This window comes from Lepidochelys olivacea (genome assembly GCF_965140295.1).
Source record: "Lepidochelys olivacea isolate rLepOli2 genome assembly, chromosome: 7".
NCBI classification, from domain to species: Eukaryota; Metazoa; Chordata; order Testudines; family Cheloniidae; genus Lepidochelys; species Lepidochelys olivacea.
This window is the reverse complement of record NC_140417.1, coordinates 55135200-55151204: the sequence shown is the minus strand read 5'-3', so window position 1 is coordinate 55151204 and position 16005 is coordinate 55135200.

Sequence of the window (16005 nt, the reverse complement as noted above, 5' to 3'; positions counted from 1 at the left end):
AGCTAATCTACCCCTATTCAGCACATCCAAGAGTGAGTCTGAGGAGGAAGACACAACCATGGTGTATCCTGGAATGGAGACAAGATTTCAGTCTCGATCAGCTGAACCAAGAGAGAGCTCCCCCTCCTCCGCCCTAAACCCCATGGCAGAGGTATTTAGGCCCATTACTGGCACCCCTGTGCTGCCGATGGGACCCCTCTGTGATGATGCACACAGGTTATTGGACAGTGGAGACATCCAGGGGGAGGGGGCCCTAGTCACGTTGGACCTTCCACGGTCAGAACTGGAGATGCAGGGGCCTATGCCAGTAGCCGAGGGATCCTCAAAGGAAACCTCTCCATCCATCGCTCAAGAAGATGTCCTGCCTACCCCTGCAACAGAAATTCTCAATAGACGAGACAGGGTAATAAGACCAGTAAAACGGTTAACTTATGAGGCACCTGGGGTGACTAGTGAGGAGCCAATACACTTAGCACACAGGCTTGGGAAAGCTGAAGTGGGCTTTCTGAGGCCCTTTGGAGGGAACCAGTGAATTGGTATAATAGGGAGGGTGATTTGTCAGGACGACAAATTCTCGGCTGGGGGGAGGATGTAAGCAGCTCTACCCTGACATCTGGTGGCGAGTCATGGTGGGTTGTGGAAAAGAACTTCAGGGGCTGATCTCATTTGCATAGGCACACCCACGCTGCCTAGATGTATTTGAGCATAAGCTTTCGTGAGCTACAGCTCACTTCATCAGATGCATACTGTGGAAACTGCAGAAGACATTATATACACAGAGACCATGAAACAATACCTCCTCCCACCCCACTCTCCTGCTGGTAATAGCTTATCTAAAGGGATCACTCTCCTTACAATGTGTATGATAATCAAGTTGGGCCATTTCCAGCACAAATCCAGGTTTTCTCACCCTTTTCCCCCCCCTCCCCCACACCCACACAAACTCACTCTCCTGCTGGTAATAGCCCATCCAAAGTGACCACTCTCTTTACAATGTGTATGATAATCAAGGTGGGCCATTTCCAGCAAATATCCAGGTTTTCTCACCCCCCCCCCCTTTTTCCAAAAACCACACACACAAACTCACTCTCCTGCTGGTAATAGCTTATCCAAAGTGACCACTCTCCTTACAATGTGTATGAAAATCAAGGTGGGCCATTTCCAGCACAAATCCAGGTTTTCTCACCCCCCACCCCCAAAACACACACCCACAAACTCACTCTTCTGCTAGTAATAGCTTATCCAAAGTGACCACTTTCCCTATAATGTGCATGATAATCAAGGTGGGCCATTTCCAGCATAAATACAAGTTTAACCAGAACCTCTGGGGTGGGGGGTAGGAAAAAACAAGGGGAAATAGGCTACTTTGCATAATGACTTAGCCACTCCCAGTCTCTATTTAAGCCTAAATTAATAGTATCCAATTTGCAAATTAATTCCAATTCAGCAGTTTCTCGCTGGAGTCTGGATTTGAAGTTTTTTTGTTTTAAGATAGCGACCTTCATGTCTGTAATTGCGTGACCAGAGAGATTGAAGTGTTCGCCGACTGGTTTATGAATGTTATAATTCTTGACATCTGATTTGTGTCCATTTATTCTTTTACGTAGAGACTGTCCAGTTTGACCAATGTACATGGCAGAGGGGCATAGCTGGCACATGATGGCATATTCACATTGGTGGATGTGCAGGTGAACGAGCCTCTGATAGTGTGGCTGATGTTATTAGGCCCTGTGATGGTGTCCCCTGAATAGATATGTGGGCACAGTTGGCAACGGGCTTTGTTGCAAGGATAGGTTCCTGGGTTAGTGGTTCTGTTGTGTGGTATGTGGTTGCTGGTGAGTATTTGCTTCAGGTTGGGGGGCTGTCTGTAGGCAAGGAATGGCCTGTCTCCCAAGATTTGTGAGAGTGTTGGGTCATCCTTCAGGATAGGTTGTAGATCCTTAATAATGCGTTGGAGGGGTTTTAGTTGGGGGCTGAAGGTGACGGCTAGTGGCGTTCTGTTATTTTCTTTGTTAGGCCTGTCCTGTAGTAGGTGACTTCTGGGAACTCTTCTGGCTCTATCAATCTGTTTCTTCACTTCCGCAGGTGGGTATTGTAGTTGTAAGAATACTTGATAGAGATCTTGTAGGTGTTTGTCTCTGTCTGAGGGGTTGGAGCAAATGCGGTTGTATCGCAGAGCTTGGCTGTAGACGATGGATCGTGTGGTGTGGTCAGGGTGAAAGCTAGAGACATGTAGGTAGGAATAGCGGTCAGTACGTTTCCAGTATAGGGTGGTGTTTATGTGACCATTGTTTATTAGCACTGTAGTGTCCACGAAGTGGATCTCTTGTGTGGACTGGACCAGGCTGAGGTTGATGGTGGGATGGAAATTGTTGAAATCATGGTGGAATTCCTCAAGGGCTTCTTTTCGATGGGTCCAGATGATGAAGATGTCATCAATATAGCGCAAGTAGAGTAGGGGCGTTAGGGGACGAGAGCTGAGGAAGCGTTGTTCTAATTCAGCCATAAAAACGTTGGCATACTGTGGGGCCATGCGGGTACCCATAGCAGTGCCACTGATCTGAAGGTATACATTGTCCCCAAATGTAAAATAGTTATGGGTAAGGACAAAGTCACAAAGTTCAGCCACCAGGTTAGCCATGACATTATCGGGGATACTTTTCTTGACGGCTTGTTGTCCATCTTTGTGTGGAATGTTGGTGTAGAGGGCTTCTACATCCATAGTGGCCAGAATGGTGTTATCTTGACATCTTCATCAAGTGGTCAGTTTGGATGAGCTATTACCAGCAAGAGACTGAGTTTGTGTGTGTGGGGGGAGGGGGGTGAGAAAACCTGGATTTGTGCTGGAAATAGCCCACCTTGATTATCATGCACTTTGTAGGGAGAGTGGTCACTTTGGATAAGCTATTACCAGCAGGAGAGTGAGTTTGGGGGTGTGTGTTTTGGGGGTGGGGGGTGAGAAAACCTGGATTTGTGCTGGAAATGGCCCACCTTGATTTTCATATACATTGTAAGGAGAGTGGTCACTTTGGATAAGCTATTACCAGCAGGAGAGTGAGTTTGTGGGGGGGGGGGGAGTGGGGAAGAGGGTGAGAAAACCTGGATTTGTGCTGGAAATGGCCCAACTTGATTATCATACACATTGTAAGGAGAGTGATCCCTTTAGATAAGCTATTACCAGTAGGAGAGTGGGGTGGGAGGAGGTATTGTTTCATGGTCTCTGTGTATATAATGTCTTCTGCAGTTTCCACAGTATGCATCCGATGAAGTGAGCTGCAGCTCACGAAAGCTTATGCTCAGATAAATTTGTTAGTCTCTAAGGTGCCACAAGTCCTCTTTTTCTTTTTGTATTAAGTAGTGGGAGAGCCTGAAGATATATGGCAGGGCAGTTTGCAGGATGGTGAGCAGAGCAGAGCTGGTGGAGCAGAGCAGTTTGTTGGATGCCTGGAGCAGCTCATGGGGGCAGCTGGCAGAGCGGAGCCCCATGGAGAGGTGGGGCCATCAGCTTTGGACCACATAAGGTGCCCCTTAAACCACCACCCCCATCTCCACCCAGGTTGGGAGGTAAAACTCTGCGGATAAACTTTCGAACTCCGGGGCTGCCCTGACCAGGGACAGAGACTTTTTGGGTTGTTGGACTTTTGGGACTTTGGGTGATTTTGGGTTGCTGGACTGAAGAACCAAAGGGAAAGGACATGGCCCAATTTGCTTGGAGTGGGTTTTTTGCTCATGGGTTGTGTTATGAATCCTGTCGGTGGTGTTTCCCCAACATAATGCCACATTGTTTCTCTCTGTTATTAAAGGCTTTTTGCTACACTCAGACTATGTGCTTGCGAGAGGGGAAGTATTGCCTCTTGGAGGCGCCCAGCTGGGGTGCTATATATTTGTCCCAGGTCACTGGGTGGGGGCTCAAGCCGGTTTTGCATTGTGTTATTGGAATGGATCCCCTAGATATTGAACCCGACCCTTGTTGCTGCCAACTCTGACGGGCAGAAGGGTTACACATAAGTTCCGCGACTCCCTGATGACCTTTGGGGTTGAACATGGGTTGTTGCGGGGCCCGCTGGAGGCTGTCGATCACCCTGCCCATGAGGATTTGCCCCGGCCCTCCCGATGAAGGACACCATCTTTGCTACGCTGAACACCAGGGGCTGTAGCATGAGTCTCCACAGGAGCCAGGTGCTCTCCTTCCTTCGGGAGGGGGGTACTCTGATCTTCCTGCAGGAGACCCACACGGCTCCAGCCGTTGAGACTAGATGGTTGCTGGAGTGGGGGGACGAGGTTTACTTTAGCCACCTCAGTGCTCGTTCAGCTGTGGTGGCCACCCTGTTCTCCCCCGAGCTACTGCCTGAGGTGCTGGGGGTAGCCAAGCTCGTGCCGGGTCACCTGCTGCACGTCCGGGCGTGTGTGGAGGGGCTGATATTAAACCTGGTCAACGTCTACGACCCGAGCGCAGGCCCAGAATGAGTGCATTCCTATCAGCAAGCGTCAGCCTTCCTCGGCACCCTGGATCCTCACGAGTACCTGGTCCTGGGCGGGGACTTCAACACCACCCTTGAGGACTGGGACTGCTCAAGAGTCGAGACATCCCAGGCAACCGCGGGCGTCCTCAGGGAGATCGTGGCCCATCACTCCCTGGTGGACATCTGGCGTGACCACCACCCAGACGATGATGTCAGCTTTACCTATGTCTGGGTGGAGGAGGATCAGTCGTGCCACTCCCGGTTGGACCGCATTTATTTTTCGTGTTTCCATCTGGCATGAGCCCATGCCTCCGGCGTCCAGCCGGCCCCATTCTTGGATCACCACTTGGTGACCGTGATGGCCTCTCTCAGTTCAGAGAGGCTGGGGCCGGCCTATTGGCATTTTAACAACAGCTTGCTGGAGGATGTGGGCTTCGTGGCATCCTTCCAGGAGTTCTGGCTGGCCTCCAGCCCCGAGGATCCACCCCTCCATGCAGCATACTGGGAGAAGCGGGAGGAGCTCTGAGCCCTGGAGGACCATCGAGCCCAAGGCGCTTTTGTTCGATCCCGCATCTATCTCCTTCGGGAGATGAATCGTGGCTCCTGCTTCTTCTATGCCCTGGAGAAAAGGAGGAGGGCCAAAAAGCATGTCACCTGCCTCCTGGTGGAGGACGGTACCCCCCTCATGGATCCAGAGGAGCTGCGTGGAAGGGCCAGGGCCTTCTACGCTAGCCTTCTCTCCCCGGATCCAACCGATGCCAAAGCCTGCAGGGTGCTCTGGACCAAACTCTCGATGGTCAGCATGGGCGACCGAGACCGGCTGGACCTGCCTCTCTCTCTCTGGCCAAGGTCTCGGAAGCCCTTCACTGCATGCCCACCAATAAATCTCCGGGCATGGATGGGCTGACCGTGGAGTTCTACTGCGTGTTCTGGGATGTCCCCAGCCCGGACCTTGTCATCGTCTGGGCTGAGTCCTTGCAAAGCGGGGTCCTCCCTTTCTCATGCAGGTGAGCCATGCTCGCCTTATTGCTGAAGAAGGGGGACCTCCGCGACCTACAAAATTGGCGTCCCGTCTCGATCTTCAGCACAGACTACAAGGTCGTAGCAAAGGCCATCTCGCTGTGGCTGGGATCCGTGCTGGCGGACATGGTCCATCCCGACCAGACCTAAACCGGGCCGGACCATATTTGATAACTTGTATTTGGTCCAGACCTCTTGGTGCTGTGGCGTAAGGATGGTCTGTCGTTCGCCCTCCTGTCCCTGGACCAGGAGAAGGCGTTCAACAGGGTGGACCACAGGTATCTCCTGAGCATCCTGTGCGTGTTTGGCTTCGGGCCCCAGTTCGGGGGCTTTCTCCAGGTGCTGTACGCTGATGCGGAGTGTCTGGTCAGGCTCAATTGGACCCTGTCCGTGCCGGTCAGCTTTGGGTGGGGCATACGGCAGGGGTGCCCCCTCTCAGGCCAACTTATGCTCTGGCGATCGAGCCCTTCCTTCATCTCCTCCGCTGGAGGCTGACAGGGTTGGTGCTTCGGGAGCCGGAGCTGCGGCTGGTCCTGTCGGCGTATGCTGACGGTGTGCTCCTCGTGGTCCAGGACCTGGTGGAGGCCTGCCAGGCCGTTTATTCAGCGGCCTCCTCTGCCAGGGTCAGCTGGGTCAAGAGCACTGGCCTGGTGGTCGGGGACGGATGGCAGGCAAGCTCCCTCCCACCCGGGCTTCAAGCCATCCGGTGGAGTGCAGGTCCGCTGCTCTAACTTGGCGTTTATCTATCCGCCATGCATCCTTCTCCACCAGAGAACTGGCAGGATTTGGAGGCCAGGGTGGGTGAGTGGCTGCAGAGATGGACAGGACTGTTCCAGTGTCTCTCTGGGCAAGGGAGGGCGCTGATGCTTCACCAACTAGTCCTGTCCATGCTCTGGCACTGGCTCAACACCCTGAGCCCGGCCCCGAGGATCCTGGCCAGGCTCCAGAGGATGGCTCTGGAGTTCTTCTGGCCGGGGCTGCACTGGGTCTCCGCAGGGGTCCTGAGTCTTCCCCTGGAGGAGGGAGGACAGGGCCTGGTTTGCTTGTGCAGCCAGGTCCATGTCTTCTGCCTTCAGGCCCTGCAGAGGCTCCTTTACGGTGCAGGTAGTCCGGCGTGGAGCACATTGGCGCACGCCTTCCTCTGCTGCCTCTGAGGGCTCCAATATGACCGGCAGCTCTTTTTTCTCCATCTGAGAGGTCTTCCGCGAGACCTCTCTGAGCTGCTGGTCTTCTACCAGGATCTCCTCCAGACCTGGAAGCTTTTTTCAGCGACCAGGTCCTTTGGCCACCGAGGGGGCACACCTCCTCGCGGAGCCCCTACTACACAACCTCAATCTACATGTGCAGGTGGTGGAGTCTCCCTTGGTGTGTCGGAGGTTGGTCCTGGCAGAAACCATCAGACTCGGAGACCTCCTGGACTATGACGGGGGGGACTGGGTGATGCCCAGCGTGCTCGGTCAACGCATGGGGCTTTCCACCCTTCCGACCCCTAGGCACGTACTCCTGGAGGTGAAGGCTGCCTTGTCACCCGATTCTCTCGTTTTCCTCTGGCGAGCCCTGCAAGAGGGTGCTCCCTGCCCACCCCTCATCCCTGGCCCTCTGGATATTTTTCTTCAGCCCCTGTTCCGTGAGCTTTCCCCCGCCCCCCCACTCCCACACTCCAAGCCAGCTGCATACTCTGCAGCTGGTCCAGTTTCGAACTGCACCCAGAAACCATCTGTACACGCTCGTGCTCCATACACTGCACTTCCTCACCCTCGTGTCCCGCCCCGACACCAAATGGCGGGACTATCTTCCACCTAAAGACGGTATGGAGCCCCGGTGGGCCAGCCTTTATTCCGTCTTGGTGCCACGGCCCACCGGGGACATCGGTTGGCAGCTCCCCGTGAGCATGGGCGTGCACCTGGTGCCGTTCACCCCTACACCCAAGGCCTGCCCCTTTTGCGGTATGAGGGAGAACCTGGTGCACGCCTATCTTGAATGCACCAGGTTGCAGCCTCTATTCTGGCTCCTCCAGAACCTCTTGTTGAGGTTCTGGCTGCACTTCTCCCCCACTTATTCCTCTTTGCACACCCTATCTGTGGCCCCACGAAGTCGCGAGACCTCGTCAACCTCATCCTGGCCCTGGCCAATGTTTCCCTCTATAATACCAAGAGGAGGATGTTGGACGAGGGGGGCTCTGCGACTGTGTGGTCTATTTCCGCTCCCCCCTAGTTTCACATATCTGGGCAGAGTTCCACTGGGCAGCGTCCGCTGGCTCCCTTGACAGCTTTGAGGAGCAGTGGGCGCTGTCCGGGGTTCTCTGCTCGGTGTCCCCATCTGGTATCCTTGTTTTGAGTCTATGACCTTCACTCCAACCCCTGTGTTTCATTAGTTGTCTCCCACATTTACTTGGTCCCTGGGTCCAGTGGGCAGAAGTGGAAGTGGAAGGGCTTTAGAAATGGGCGGGCTTGTGCCCGCCCACCTCCCGGGTTTTCCAATACGACCCCGCTACAGGGCATTTTCTTCGTTCACTCATGACTGCTGTTCTGTGCAAGCTATAGGGGCTTTCAACACTCCGTTGAAGGGGACAAATAAGCAGGCTGGTAGCAGGGCCTAAGTGAGGGAAGATATCAGCCTCTTAAGGGCCTAACTGGCTCCTACTACTGCAGTTGACTGCCTGTTCTCCTCAAGTGGGTTCCGGGAAGCAGCAGGAAAGAGGAAGCTCCCTGAGAAGCTGGTGTTAATCAGTCCAGGATCCTGGGGGTGCTAGAGAGGTACCTGAGAGGCTCCTCCTCTTCTCTCTCCCTGTAGCTCTGTTGCTTTCTGTTATTCCCTCTCACCTTTCCTCCTGCCTGCCTGTTATGTCTCTTGTGCCCTCCTTTCTCCAGCACAGCACTCCACCCTCTCTGTGCGTCTAGAGCAGAGACAATACATATGCACCAGCAGCAGACACAATTTTCTACACTCTGGGTCCTAGTGGCGCCCCCTCACCCCACAGTCTGGCACCTGAGGCAGCCGCCTCAGTTTGCCTCATGGTAAGGCCAGCCTGTATCTAAGCCAAGGAGCGTGAGGCCTATTTCCCCGTTTCCATCTGAAGTGCACAATTCTCCACCCCTCTCACAAGCTGCTCTTTAACTTTTATTACACATTGTAAAACCATGAATCTCCTGGCAGGCAGGTGAGTGACTTTCATAAACCCCAAGATGAAGTGATTTGCTCAAGGCCATGGAGGGGGCATGACAACACTCGGACTCCTGGCTCCCGGGCCTGTGCTCAGGTCACTAAGGCACTGCTGCCAAATTCCCAGCACTGGAGAACTGCAAACAGCCGAGCAGCTGGAGAACACGAGTGCACTAGGGATGATCAGAGCATGGGACTGATGGGTTGAAAGGCAGCCAGGGAAAGATTGCAGCAGCAAAGGAGTGCCAGCCTGTGCCCTAAGCTCTGGTCATTCCCCAGTTCCTTGCAAGCTCTCTTGTAATCCCATGTCTGGCAGCCTGTAGAAGAGATTCTGCAGCATGTTGGGGCAGCTGATTGATTGGAAGCTCTTGGGGTCAGGCGCTGTCTCTCACTATGGGTCTGCACAGCGTCTAACACAGTGGGGCCCTGATCTTGGCTGGGGCTTGTCACAGGGTGGCACCTGGCCCTTTAAGAGGGAAGAGGCCCATGTCCCTTTGACTAATTTGTTCACCCCCAATTGGGCTTAAGAGAGGGCAGCTGGGTGAACATTGCCTGAGACCAGAGGAGATGGGGATCAACTGGAGACAGAGGAGTAGCAGAGAGCTGGTGATGCATGTGTAAGCAGTGTCAGGATGAGCTCCACCCTGACATCTGGTGGTGAGGTGTGGCAAGTTGTGGAAAAGAACTTCAGGGGCCGATCTCATTTGCATAGGCACACCCACCACGCCTAGAATGAGACCATAGCTGCCCAAATGGTCACTTTGGCTGCTGTGGGATCCCCAGTGTCTCTGTTATTGGGGCAGGAAGAATAAATTGTTATTACCCTGATTATGGGAACTGTGCTTGGAACTGTACTTGGCCTTTTGTTACGATGGAGGGATTCACCATCATCTAAGTAGCACTCGCTAGGCAAGGGTCATGGGTTCCAAAACTGTGTGAATGAAGAGAGGCTGGGGACAAGTATTAATACTTGGTGGCATGGGCCCCTTGGTGAGGGCCTTACATGCTGATTGCACTTCCTCCTCTCTCCACTGTGGAATATCAGAGCTAATTTTGATTTCATTAGAAGTCTAGTTATAGGCTGCTGAGCTCACTTTGGGCTGACAGTGCACTAGCACTGGGGCTCCCCTACTACAAGCTGAATTCACCTAAGAGCTGAAATCACTGAGTGTTGTGTTAAGCAGTGGGGGAGCCTGAAGATATATTGTGGAGCAGTTTGCGGGACGGCTGGTGAAGCAGTTCGACACGGAGCAGTGTGTGGATGGCAGGAGCTGCTTGTGGGCCGTGGAGCTGAGTGAAGGAGTTCGTGGGGCGGCTGGCGGAGCGGAGCGCAGCTGAGCGAAGGAGTTCGTGGGGTGGCTGGCGGAGCGGAGCGCAGCTGAGCGAAGGAGTTCGTGGGGCGGCTGGCGGAGCGGAGTGCAGCTGCGCGAAGGAGTTTTGTGGGGCGGCTGGCGGAGCGGAGCGCCGCTATGGAGCTATGGGGCGGTCAGCTTCAGATCACGTAAGGTGCCTCTTACCCCCGTCCCATTTCCACCCAGGTTGGGAGGTAAAGCTCCGCCGATAAACTTTCGAACTCTGGGGCTGCCCTGACCAGGGACAGAGACTTTTGGGGCATTGGACTTTTGGGGTTGCTGGACTCAAGAACCAAAGGGAAAAGGGCATGCCCCAATTTGCCTGGGGTGGGGTTGCTTTTGCTCATGGGTTGTGTTATGAATCCGGTTGGTGGTGTTTCCCCAACATAATGCCACATTGTTTCTCTCTGTTATTAAAAGACTTTTGCTACACTCAGACTATGTGCTTGCGAGAGGGGAAGTATTGCCTCTTGGAGGCGCCCAGCGGGGGTGGTATATATTTGTCCCAGGTCACTGGGTGGGGGCTCGAGCCGGTTTGCATTGTGTTATTGGAATGGAACCCCTAGATATTGAACCCGGCCCTTGTTGCTGCCAACGCTGACGGGCAGAAGGGTTACACATGCTTGGCAGAGACGTGAGGGTGGTAGAGGGAACCTGGGAGAGAAAGTGGAACCTGGTGGGAGCTGGAAGAGAATGGTTGGGCCCTCCTGAGAAGCAGTCGGCTTGGGAGAAGGGGAAGAGCCAGCTTGGGCTAGGGAGGCTGGGACAGACTCCAGAAACAAGAGGGTTGTGGCTGGAGGGTGGATCCCCCGCTGCAGGCGGGCTGGCAGGCAAAGAGGGCTGGTGAGTGGAATGCTGGGGGGAGCTCTCTCCCAGCAGACCTGACTTGGGGCTGTGGGAGAAGAGTCCTGAGACTGGCCTCTCTTGGCTGGAGGGGTGGATAGTGGTGCCCTGGGACAGGGTCAAACAGAGTTCTGGTAGATGCTCATGTGGGTGACCTGGAAGTGACCCTTCCACCTCCCTGCATGGGAAACTGCCGTGGTTCAGATTACAGTGGGAATTGGAGACTGGTTTTACTACAAGGGTTTGGGGGAACTACTGTGCTGGTGGAGATGAATAAGTTGTGCCCGAAGGTGGGAGGTTGTACTGGATGCTGTGAGACTATGCTCCTCTCAAGGGTGAATGGAGGGGAAACTGAGGCAGACACCTGTTCTGCTGTAGCCTGCCACAGATGGGCACTCATGGAGAAGCCACCAATGGCAGGGCCTCTAATCTACTGTAACACTGCTGGCCCGGGTCTCTGACAGACCGTTAAATAGCAGTCTTGTCTTTTTAGCCTCCCGCATAGGGTGAAAGCTACCTGCAGATCTCACACGCATGCTTCCTGACCATGTGACGATTAGCTAGACAAGGGCTTGTGGCTCAGGGGAGGGGTCCATTCACACAGCTGCTTAAAAACAAACCAACCTTTCTCTTCAAGGTAAAAAAATGACGACGCATTAGGGGAAAGAAATGGCTGGCTCCTCCCATTAAACCTCAGTGGTCCTGCTGGCATTATATATTCAGCCATCCTCCTGTGCCAGCCAGATAGCTGGGCTGGGAAGAAGAACCCCGATTGCTGACTCGCTCTCTTTATTGTGAGGGGAGCTGCCAGATGTTTGCAGTTGATACGCCGGGGTCTGGCGTACATGTACAATGTGCATCACAGCCCTTCTGGCCACGATAAAGCCTGTGTGAAAGGAACGGTAGCGTGGGTAGAGGGCTGGGGCGCAGATCAGTCACTGACAGGGGTCTGGCCTTGTGGACACTGCTGAACTGAGCACTTCTTTGGAAGCAGCTCCAAGATATTCCAGGACCTGTTTGCTAACAGCATGGCAAAAACTTGCCCTGGAGGTGGGGCTGCCCTGGGGTGAATCACGGGGTTACCTACCAGAGGCATGTTGCCGCCCTAAGACAGCAGCAGAGGCATGTGCTGGCTGGAGGGGATGACAGACCATGCTCCTTGAGGCGTGGTGGTCCAGCCATCTTGGTACCCATCCCTAGAGGTGTCTTGAGTGCTTGGCTGAATTCCTGCTTTGCTGGAGCAGAGGACAAGAGGGACAGAAAGTCTCTCTCTCCACCTGCTCGTTGAGGCAGGGTTGGCACAGATCTGGAAGGCAGGGCAGTAGTTCACTGGGGCTGATTCCTGCTCTACCAGGTAAATCAGGACTAAATGCACCGAAATCTATGGGTTACACCTCAGTGGGAGCGAGAGGATGGCCAGGCCCAGGTTTAGAGAGGGAGTGGGTTGGGGGGAAAAAGGGGGGAAGACCTATGGAAAACAAACTCCTCTGTGTGCTGCTAAAGTTACAGAATGGGTGCTCAGTGCTGGCCTCACTCTGCTCCCACTGAAGCCAATGGTAAAATTCCCCTTGCCGTCCATGGCAGCCGTGCTAGACAAATGCTGAGGACCCAGGCCTATTGTTAAACCAGAGCCATCTCTCCTGCTCATGGGGCCTGATCCAGCCCTGCCTCCCCCACCTCCCTGGGAACTGGGGGAGTCTGGGTGCAGCAGAAGTTGTGCAAGTTTGCAGCTCCTGGGGGAGGGGAACCTCTTATGCACTGATAAGCTCAGCTCCCTTGAGACGCCCTGCACCCCAGGGCATGGGACTGGGAGGGGCACAGCTGGTGGCTCTGTGCCAATGCACACCACTGCAAAATCCCTGCATGGCCAGTCTTACTCTGAATAGCTCGTTCCACCCTCCACTGTGGAGCTAGTGGGATTTCTATGGAGACATGAACTGTGTTAACCCTTTGGAGCCTGGACACCCAACGAAGCACTGACTTGCTTGGAAAACACCGATGTTTCTATGGTTGTGGGCAGTATTTTAGCCATGTCAGTCCCAGGATATTAGAGAAACAAGGTGGGTGAGGCAATATCTCTTATTGGACCAACTTTGGTTGGTGAGAGAGACAAGCTTTCGAGCTACACAAAGCTCTTCCTGAAGAATCATTTTGACTTTCTCATTTCATTTCAATAAGCTAAAAATGTTTTGACTTTATCCCTTTGCTTAATTTCATTTTGACTCTTACATGATAGTAACTGTAATACACTAGTACGTTATGCTGCTCATATTCAATATTTTATACTAAAATATTCATTTTAATGTGATCTTTATATGATATGTTGAAATGTAAATATAACGTGTAGATGGTATCAAAACAAAAATATTCAATGTTATTTAAACAAAATGTTTCCATATTATCCAAATTAAACTTTTCAGTGTGTCTGAATCAAAATTTTTTTGGGAATTCTGTCTTTTGAAAGCTTTCCAAACTTTGACTTTCTGGTCCAATTCAGAATGAAAACAAATGTTGGCATTTCCTACAGATGGAGGTTCTATTTTCCAGCCAGCTCTACTAAGTATAATGACAGGTTTCAGAGTAGCGGCCGTGTTAGTCTGTATCCGCAAAAAGAACAGGAGTACTTGTGGCACCTTAGAGACTAACAAATTTATTAGAGCATAAGCTTTTGTGGGCTACAGCCCACTTCATCAGATGCATAGAATGGAACATATAGTAAGATATATACACACATACAGATAAGTTGGAAGTTGCCATACAAACTATCTGTGTGTCTATATATATCTTCTTACTATATGTTCTATTTATGCATCCGATGAAGTGGGCTGCAGCCCATGAAAGCTTATGCTTGTTAGGGGGCTTATTCCTTCACCCACTTACTTCCCTGGTCCTTCTCGCATGAACAGAGAGCAACAATACCTGAAGTCCAAAGGTGCAAACAATTCGATGTTTATTGGGGTGAACTTCCAGCAAGCATGATTCCAGTTTCCTTCCTTAGTATCCTCCTTCCCAGCTCTGACACCACAAAGCCTTACACCTGTGTCCCTGTTCCCATTCCTGCCCTTAGCCAAACATGATTCCAACTTCCTTACTCCCATTCCCTGTTCCCATTTCCCCCTTTAGCAAAACATGATTCCAATTTTCTTACCCCCATTCCCTGTTCCCATCTCACACACCCACATGCCCACGCCCACCCACACCCAGTCACTTCCTCATTGACTACAGATTATATAGTAAAACTTGAGTTCTGCTTAGCTATACCTTAACCAGTCATTTTCCTGAAATTTAACTAACCAATCCTAACATATTGTAACATGATTATGTAACCAATTATATCCCACCACCTCAATTAGTTTACACCCAGCAAAATTAATTATACAGCAGACAGGAACAATCACAGAACCAGACAGAGATTATACAGACAAACAACAGCAAAGTGGGAACTATAATGACAAAACAATACAGAAGTGAGGATTTCGCATCCCAGCTATTGATAAGTGAGTTCTTGCCAGACAGGATGCTATCAAACTAAGTTTCCTTTTACATTTTCTAGGTACTTCCCTTTCTCTGGAGGTGATAGGAATACAATCCTGTCCTGATAGTGCCTAACAGCCCAATAGCACCTTATTTCAATGTGACTAGTTTGGAATGTGAGGATGTGACCGTTCGCTTCCCAGCTTATGGCTGCCTCTGCTGCTTAGCCAAAGGCCTGAGCCTAAGCACAGGGCCACAAACTGTCACAGTAAGAGAAGGCCCTTACACTGGCAGACAGTGGTTTTGATTCTTTCTTTTATACTACTATCACTAGCCAAGTGGTAAGAATACACCTAAATTCTTAGAGTATAGGCCTTTACAGACAGGCCTGAATATCTATATCCTTGTTAGTCTCTAAGGTGCCACAAGTACTCCTGTTCTTTCTACTAAGTATGTTATTCTGGGGGATCAACCAAACTCCTGTCAAAGCCAATTCCATGGTCACTCCATCAGTCACTGGAATCATTCCCTGGCTTATGTGCTCAGGCCCTTGCGGAGGGGGCATGCAGCTGGAATAGGAGCATGTGTCCCTGGAGCTGGACAGCTGATGGCATGGGGGACTGGCCCATCCCTGGATCCCCAAGAAGGTTAGTGCAAGTGCTTGGAAGATTACACAGGGGAGCAGCTAAACAGTTGGCCTGTGATAAGGAAATGCTCCCTGCCAAGTTGAGCTCAGCCCTTGACCGGCTTTGTCAGAAATAAAGAAAGAAAGGGGAAGAAACGAGCCAGGAATCAGACTGCGCTCGATACGGAGAATCCCTTGATCAAAACATCTAGGTTGCATCGTCAGCAGTTCCGCCATCGCAGCAAGAGAGGATGCCTTGTGGCATCACGTTGCCATGCATGAGGGGGCAGATTTGCTTTTATGTCTCTAACATCACAAGCTAATGGCCCATCAGTGTTTCACAGCCTGCCCGATAAATTGATTCCTGCACTTTTAGGCACTCTTTGAGCAACTTTAGTCTTGGGGAGGGTCTGAGGCTACTTGCCTTATTAAACAGAAGATTCCTGCAATGTGTCTGACACCAGGTCATTTGTTTGCTTGTGTGGATATTACCTGCAGGTAACAGATTTGCACCTAAGGAATGATTCAGCCAGGGCTTTTACACTAGAAAGCTGTGCTACTGATCTAATATAACCCCTTACATAGCACAGTAATATCCGTATAAAGGTGATTCATACTGGAATAGCTGTTCCAGTATATGTCTCTCTATACCAATATGACTGCATCCCCATTAGGACTTTTACCAGTATAACTATTTCAGTTTAAAAATATATATATATATATATATCACATTAGTAACTGATATATTTATGCCAATAAAACTTTCAAATGTAGATTAGGACTTAGGTAGTGAATATATATTTTACAGGTGCTATGCACAGTTTCTAAGAAGAATTGCACTCCAACTGGCAACAAGCATTTCTCCAAGATCTAGCTGCCAATGCATTCTGTTAAATAGACTTAGTGCTATCCCAGATAGTCTCACAATCTGGTGACTCTCAGTAATGATATACTTCTGCCTCAAGGGACTTTGTGTTGTCTATGCACCCGTTACAGACAGCATTCATGGTCCGCTTTGTCTCAGTCACCCGAATTTAACAGCTCGTTGGACATTTGAAACTTCATG